The following is an 8541-nucleotide window of genomic DNA, read 5'->3' as shown; positions in this document are numbered from 1 at the left end:
GCTTGGTTGCACAGCTTTCTTCCACTAGGCCAATGTAGCTCTCTCTTGGTCGTCGTCATTGTTATTGTTGTTTAATGCCGTCGAGTCATAGACGACTCATAGTGACCCATAGCAAAGAACCTAGTTTGTCCTTAATCAAACTCCAGATACTCCAGACACAACAATATAATGATTTTGTGTTGTTTTAAGTTTCTGAAGTGATCATTTGTTATGCAAAAACACCATAATTACATTTGATAAGATTACATCAACCAGATAGAAAGCACCATTGTACCTAAGAGGAATCTTCAGTAAATCTAGCAGAACTATCACAGGGTTGCCCCTCAAGCAGTTGAGAGACAGTAATCACATAGGAGGGGATTGCCCATGATTCTCCCATGGAGCAGTTGGTGGATTTGAATAGCAGGCTTTCAGGATTGCACTGAGAATTCTTACTACGAGGCCACCAGAGCTCCCTACCATTGTTTTTGTTGATGGTGTTATGTGCCGTCGAGTCAATGTACAACAGTCCTAAATTCTGCTTTGTCCTGTGCCAATCGCACTGTCTCTGACACACCCATCCTGATTACCCCAGTCACTGAATCAACCCAACTCATAGAGTGCCTTCCCCTCCTGCGCTGTCCCTCCACCCTCCCCAGCATGATGTCCTTCTCCAAGGACTGGTCCCTCCTTACAACATGTCCAAAGTAAGTCAGAGGAAGCCTCAGAATTCTTGCCTCTAAGGAGAAGCCTGGTTTAACCCTCTCCAAGGTGAATCTGCTTGTTTTCTTAGCAGTCCATGGTACCCTCAATACTCTTCTCCAGCACCACAGCTCAAAGGCATCAATTCTCCTTCTATCCTCCTTAGTCATTGTCCAACTGATGCATAACAAGTGATAGCAAAGACCATGGCCTGTATCAGACACACTTTAGTCTCCAGAGAGACACCATTGCTCTTCAGTACTTTGGAGAGGTCCCTAACAGCAGACTTTCCCATGGCAATACGTCTTTTAATTTCCTGACTACTGGTGCCGAGAACGTTAATTGTGGAGCCAAGCAAACTAAAGCTGTGAACAATCTCAATCTCTTCACCGTCCATCCTCATTCTTCCAATTTGTCCAGTGGTGAGAATCTTTTTCTTCTTGTTATTGAGCCTCAATCCATATTAAAAGCTGCAGTCCTTGACCCTCTGCAGCAAGAGCTTCTGGTCCTTCTCAGTTTCAGCAAGCAGGGTTGTGTCATCTGCATAAAGCAGATTGTTGATAGATCTTCCACCAATCCTGATGCCACATTTCTCCTCATAGAGCCCAACCTCCCAGATAATCTGTTCTGTGTACAGGTTGAAAAGGGGCGGAAACAGGACACATCCCTGGCGCACGCCCTTCCCAATTTTGAACCATGCATTAGAAGCTCAATTAATTGAGGATGGTCTCATTCATGAGAATCTTTTAGGAACTAGATATATACATTTGAATTAAGTCGTTCATTTTTGAACAGAATATCTTATCATGGAAATTAAAATTTTGTGATCCAAAATAACATGTATGATGTAATACTGTAATATATAATATTAAAAAAGATTCTGTATCCTTTTGTTACAAATTTTTGCAAATATTTTTTGCAAATTTTTTTATAAGTTAAAGAAGTGATTTCTTTTTCTGTCTTTTACATATAATACAAAATATATGGCAACAAAAATATAGTCACTAATTAATTTGTACTTGAAACTGCTCTTATATTATGTTCTCATTTCAAGAATAGATAAATAAATTGAAACAATTTCAAGAAAGTTAACAAGTAAAATTAACATGGTCATTCAATCATGAAAATATAGTCCAATAGATTTTATTAGTATGCAGCCAGCCATAGGCTATGTACCTCTCTGTTGTCAAAGTTAACTACTTTTTTAAAAAAAAATCTTTTAAATAAAACACTATCTTAGAAACATAAAATATGTATTTTCCTCTTGACTGTAAAATATTAATTGCTATTTACTCATGATGTTTATGAATAATTTGTCTTTTTATTACTGCAGGAAAAATAACAACATAGGTTGTATTTAGAAAATATGCTTATAATTTTTCTTAATATTTTGAACCGTAAAGATAAAGAACTCTGGTAGCTTAGTGGTAAGTTGTTGTGCTACCCACACAAAGGCTGGCAGTTCAAATCTAGCAGTTTCTGAGCAATCTCCTTCTCCGTGCTTTACAACCTCTGAATATCTGTTGGAGTGTTACCTATGAAGTTTCAACTTGATGACAAGTTTATTATTCTAATAAGAATAAATTTGTGAGCTAGTGGTAAGAAGCTGCACTATATTCTCAAAGGCCCATCATTGGAATCCACAAGCTGCTCTATAGAAGAAGGATGAGCAATCTCTTCCCAGGAAATTTTCTGCCTCTCAAAAATCTATTGGAGGTTCAGCTATGAGTTGATTTTAACTCAAAACATCCAACTACAGAAACAAGAACAAAGATACTGTGGAATGATAGCATTTTTACTTTCAAGTTTGCATTTTAAAGGCTAATAACCACTAATATTGCTGTACTCTCAACTGTAATAAATGAAGATTACAAAACAGATTATCCAAAGGACATCTACTTAGGGAATAAAATGTCCATAAAGTTTTTTGTTTGGTTTTGTTTTCCCCTCCAATGTCTTATTTCTTTGATAGTATCAAGGTTTGTATAGAATTGTTTGACTAAATAATAGTTTGAAATTCACAGAAATATGTTCTAACTATAAATTTTTAATTTATTTTTTTTTAAAATGAAAACATATATTTATCTATTAATATGGACATATTTGAGATTTTTATTTAGATGTGCTTATCTAATTAAGGTGTAACTCCAAATTCTGTCTGTACATATTTGAGATTAATTATGCAAGAAATAGTCTTTATACTGAAAACCTGCCTATTACAAGGTAGCCCAGACATTAATTATAATGTACTCTATTATTCTCTGCTTTCAATAAGTATTCTTAATTAGTATTTTTAATTGAACTCTAAATAGGAGTTTGGATTGCTTTTTCTTCCTTGTTTGTGCCAAGTGTTCTCACTTTAAATCCCACAAAGATTATAACAGCCTCTGTAAAAGGCACAATTTTTCATCTGGTTTTTATACAATTGTGACATGATCTCATTATATTTCTGCTGCTAGATTTTATCACTTTAATAATCCATTGCAATATTTATAGAATGTCTTGATGAATCATATATTTATCATATCATACAATAAGTAGCATGACATGCTAATAAATCACTCCGTTTTAGAGTGTTGATATTACTCTATGTAAACTTGCCTTGAAATGATGAGTAAGCATATACAGTATCTTAATCAAATCTTATTTCTTATACAAATTTATATGTTAGGTTGTATCATTCATAAACACAACTAAGTCAAATCCATAGCCCTTGAGTTTATTGTCACTCATAACAACTCTGTAGGATAGAATAGAAATGCCCTGGAAGGTTTCCATGATTCTGAGTCTCTACTGATCCTGACTGTTTCCTCTTTCTGCCTCAGAGTGGCTGATGGCTTTGAACTTATTTGTTAGGTCCTGAGTACTTAATTATGATACCACCTGAGCTACTTGTTCATGTATATGATGTTGTTGTGTACTGTCGAGTTGGAACTGACCCATAGCTGACCTTCCAGTGGGTTTTCAGAGGCAGGTAATTGCAAGAGATGAGATTGCCCATCCTTCTCTAGTGGAGCAGCTGGTGGATTTGAACTGCATGCCTTCGGGATTGCAGCACAACTTCTTGCCACTAGGCCATCAGACTCCCTTCATGCATATAAGCTCAAAATAATTTAATTCATTACTCATTTTTTATAAATGTAAATTACACATTGTATAGAATATTAAACATTAAATATGTCCGCCTTATTAAGGACTATTGTCTTTTTAGCTTGTTGTCAGGATGCATCAGTCTTTGCAAAAAGACATCATGCTTGAGAAAGTAGAGAATGAGGAAAGGAGAGAAAGACTATCAATGAGATGAGTTATACAAATATTGCAACAATGTGCTTGAGCCTGGCAAAGATCATGGAAATTGTGCAGGATAGGGCAAGTTTTGATCTGTTGCTCAGAGGATTGCTATCAGGTCTAATTGGTTCAACAACACCTAACAACAATTGTTTTAAGAGAGATGACATGGAATAAATACATAAATATTTTTACCTATTGAGATTTCTGGTAAACATTCCTTAAATTAATAAGAAAGGACATTAGTGTAGAGACCTAAAGGACCAGAGAAAGTAAGCTATATAGCATAATCTAGTGATTAAAGCATAGACTTCAGACATGCAGAGACTACGGTATCTCATGTGTTGCAGGCAAAGTTCAGCATCACTGACCTGCAATAAGCTAGGAGGATGGTGAAAACAAAAGAAAGAGAAATAACAAGATTAAATTATAGGCTTTTATAATGTTAGACATGTTTTCTTTGAATGAAATGGAAGCTACCAGAGGATTATTATCTATACTTAATAATGATCTAACTTCTTATTACCAAAGTACTTTATTGGTTGTTGTGCAGACATGGCTTTAAGGAACTCAGAGTGTGTTCTTAACAAAGACCAAAACTTTTACCTATATGCTAGATCCATGATCTCTCACCTAACACAGGGGGTAGAAAGAGTAAAGGTGGCATAAGGTGTGTTGTGTTCCAAAGCATCTGCACCATTTGTTGTTGTTATGTGCCCTTGAGTCATTTGTCATTCATAGCAACCCTATGTACAACATCTCTGAACCTTGCTCTACCCTGAGTCAAAATTATTGTCTCTGACACACCATCCCACATTTCCCCAGTCACTGAAACAATCCATCCCATCGAGGGCCTTCCTTTCTTTTGCTGTCCCTCCACCCTTCCAAACATAATTTCTCTCTCCAAGGACTAGTCCCTTTTTGCAATATGCTCAAAATATGTCAGACGGAGTGTCAATAACCTTGCCTCCAAGGAGCAGCCTGTTTTCACCCTCTCTAGGATGAACCAGTTTGTTCTCCTAGTAGTCCATGGTATAGTCAATATTCTTATCCAGCATCACAACTCCAAGGCATCAATTCTCCTTTTATCATGCCTGGTCATTATCCAGCTTTCTGGCGCACAGCAAGCAATTGCAAAGACCATGGTTCCTGCACCTACTTTGACTAATTCTAACAGCAGTCATATCTCCCAAGACTTTTTTTGCTCTGCAACTGTGTCTGTAAATCTATTTCAGTGGACACTTAGAATTCCTAAGTGCATATTCACAAAAGTAGGATTTAATGAGGAAGTGAATTGGTTAAAAATTGAGGTGAGAGCAGAATCCAATGCTTCAATCAGGATAGCTTCCCGGGTGTGCCCTAAGGTTGTTTTATCCTTCAGACTTGAAGTTTTACGTTAGAGCTACAAAACTCTCTTAGTCCTGTTAATCATGTTCCCCCCTGCACCCAGTCCTCCATCAAATTAGGGGGAAAGCTCCTGTCTCTGCCTCCGTGGCAGGACATTCCCTGCTCAGCTCTGTATCATGTTTGTTTCTATCTCTTTGCAGCTGCTTTTGCAGCTGTTTCCATCCAGCTTATAAATCTCTGCACACTGCATTCTTTGCTTTTTCTATCATCCTATTGGCAAGATTATTCCCCACTTCTGTCTTAAATCGTGTTCAATTTAAGCTTGGTGAGATGGCAAAACTAGCCAATCCTCTAGTTAGTTGTCTACACAACTTATTTGCACATTCTTATCCATATGATGAAAGTCAAAGGTAATGGCTATAAAAAGCCTTTTTTTGTTGTTGTTGTTTTATTTTGGTTTGTTTGTTTTAAAGGAAAGCTTTCCAACTTTGACATTGTTTAATAAGGGCGTTTAACAAAAATCACCATTATAAAAAATCTCAGATAAACAGATTGTATCTGTTTTTTTTGCCATACAAAATCTGGTTTCCTTGGAGAGGGGTCTTGTCCATTCCAGCAATAGTGTTCCAGTTAAGTTGGTTGCTTTTTCTCCAATTCCAAAATAAAATCAAACTCTTCTTGGGTCAGGGGCTGAACTGAGAGTCTCTCAGAAGAGACAGGCAAGGATTCTTGGGAAAGACAAGAAGAGATCATCAAGAAAATGTGCCAAAACTGAGAATACGGATGATCCATCTGCTAACAAAGAGAACTACAGCCCTGAGAAGGTGTAAGCTTCTAATTGTGGAAAGAATTCAAGTAGCTACTGGCTAATGAAGTCAGAAACAGAGAGCAGACTAGAGAGAGGGGTAGAAATGAATTTCATATCCAGGATATCAAACAACAGCCCTATCAGATAACATTCTAAGATGGTATTCAAAACTACCAGGCCCAGAACTTCCTTGGAGCCATGAAGCTGGAAGAGCCAGGCATTGTCGGACTCAGGAAGATTTTGAAGGAAACCTAACCAGATCACACACAGTTTGAGAAGAACAATCCCCATTATGACCCATCCTGTGAAGAGGAGAACTCTAAGTGGTCTACAGTCGACGTACAGTTTGTATGAATAATGAAGCATTTCATTTCCCTGGCTGAGCTCAGAATATACCATCAAGCTCACAGGACCACTGGTAGCCCTTTAAAAAACATGAAAAGTCCTTTTTAAGTAATAAATCACTACATTACATAGGGATTCAATCTACCAAATTTTTTCACTCCTCTGCCTCATCTATCCTCCTCCTGTAATTCACTTCATACAAACATGAAATAATTATAAGCACAAAACAACTTTCCAGATGACACACCCAGGTGCTTGTGTTTCTGTGTTCCCCAGGACAAAGCTCCATGGAGTAAACTATCTGTTATTCTCAACTTCTTTTCAGATTTCTAGAAATTCAACTGTAGTCAGTAATTCCTTCACTACTTAATATGATTGTCCTTTGCGAGAGACAATATTGACCTCTATATTTGTCAGTTCTTAGTCCCTTCACAACAAATGACATGGCTAGTCATTTACTTCTCTTTGAAATACTTTCTTCAGTTGGTTTTCATCCTTTGATGCTTTTAAAAAATCCATTTCATTAGCTGCTACTTCTCAAGCTCCAATGCAAATCCCACAACTTTCTGATCTTAAAATTGCTGGATGACAGGTTATATTCTGATATGTCATTTCCTTATTCAGACTCTTTACCTTTCTTTATGTCTCATAACTTTACCTCTCGGTGTAAATGGCTAAAATCTAAGTCAATATATCCATGTCTCATATTCCCACTATATTCCAGAATTGTATTTTCAACTTCCTGGTTGTTATATTACCTCATTCATTGATATTCTACTGTGCTGAGTCATCAAGCCTCAATGGAATACTGCCATGTCATCCTTTAATTTGAGTCTCTCAGTCAAAGACATGTGACATTAAAAAGACATTTATTACTATCTAGTGGCCTAGTGGTAAGGAGATGTGCTAACAACACGAAGGCTTGTGGTTTGAATCCACCAGCTGTTCTATGGGAGAAAGATGTGCAGTATCCTTCTGTGGGATCTACTGATCCTGAAAACCTGCTACAGGGTCACTATGAGTGGACTCTGACTCAAGGGAACACAACAACTGTGCTGGGTATGGCAACATTCAGATCTATTGTTCTTAGGATGGCTTTTGGGCGTAGTCAACTTGACAACACCTAATAACAATAACAACAAAAAAGTGCTTTCTGTACTCACTATGTGTGTCAAGAAATCTGGAGGACAGCCAGCTGGCCGACTGACTGGAAAAGATTGATATTTGTTGCCATTCCAAAGAAAGGTGACCCCAGAGAGGGCGGGCGGGAATTATTGAATAATATCATTAATATCACATGCCAGCAAGATTCTGCTGAAAATGATCCAAACACGTTTGGAGCAATATGTCGACAGAGAACAGCCAGAAGTGCAGGCTGGATTTAAAAGAGGTCTTTGTACTAGGGATATTATAGCTAATGTTAGATGGATATTGGCAGAAAGCAAAGAATACCAGAAGAATGTCGATCTGTGCTTCATTGACTATGCAAAGGCTTTTGACTGTGTGGGTCACAACAAGCTGTGGCTGACTCTGAGAAGAATGAGAATTCCAGAACAGATTGTGCTAATGCATACTTGGACCAAGAGGCAGTCGTCAGAACAGAGCAAAGAGACACTACATGGTTCAAAATCAAGAAGGGGGTCCGTCAGGCATGCATTTTGTCTCCATACCTTTTCAATCTGTATGCAGAACAGATCATCCAAGATGCTGAGCTACACAAGGAGGAATGTGGCATCAAGATTGGTGGAAGAGTCATCAACAATCTGCGTTATGCAGATGACACAACCCTGTTTGCTGAAACTGAGGAGGACCTGAAGCACTTGCTCTAGAAGGTCAAGGATTGCAGCCTCCTGTATATATTGAAGCTCGATATCAAGAAAACAAAGATTCTCACCACTGGGCCAACTGGCAGCATCAGTATGGATGGTGAAGAGATTGAAATAGTTAACAGTTTTAATTTACTTGGCTCCACAGTCAGCACTCTTGGTAACAGCAGCCAGAAATCAAGAGATTAATTGCATTGGGACAGTCAGCTGTGAGGGACCTTTCACAAGTACAAAAGAGCAATGACA

At 37.8% G+C, this 8541-nt stretch overlaps 1 pseudogene; it reads left to right on the top strand.

Annotated features, from left to right (window-relative positions):
* LOC102869193 overlaps nt 1–6577 on the top strand; it is a 20424-nt pseudogene extending 13847 nt beyond the window's left edge.
* Nucleotides 6578–8541: the final 1964 nt, after the last annotated feature.

This window comes from Elephantulus edwardii, unplaced genomic scaffold, assembly GCF_000299155.1.
Source record: "Elephantulus edwardii isolate Elephantulus edwardi_28Jun2011 unplaced genomic scaffold, EleEdw1.0 scaffold00081, whole genome shotgun sequence".
Classification (NCBI taxonomy): Eukaryota; Metazoa; Chordata; class Mammalia; order Macroscelidea; family Macroscelididae; genus Elephantulus; species Elephantulus edwardii.
Note: the sequence above shows the minus strand (reverse complement) of the source record. Positions and strands in the feature narration are given on the sequence as shown.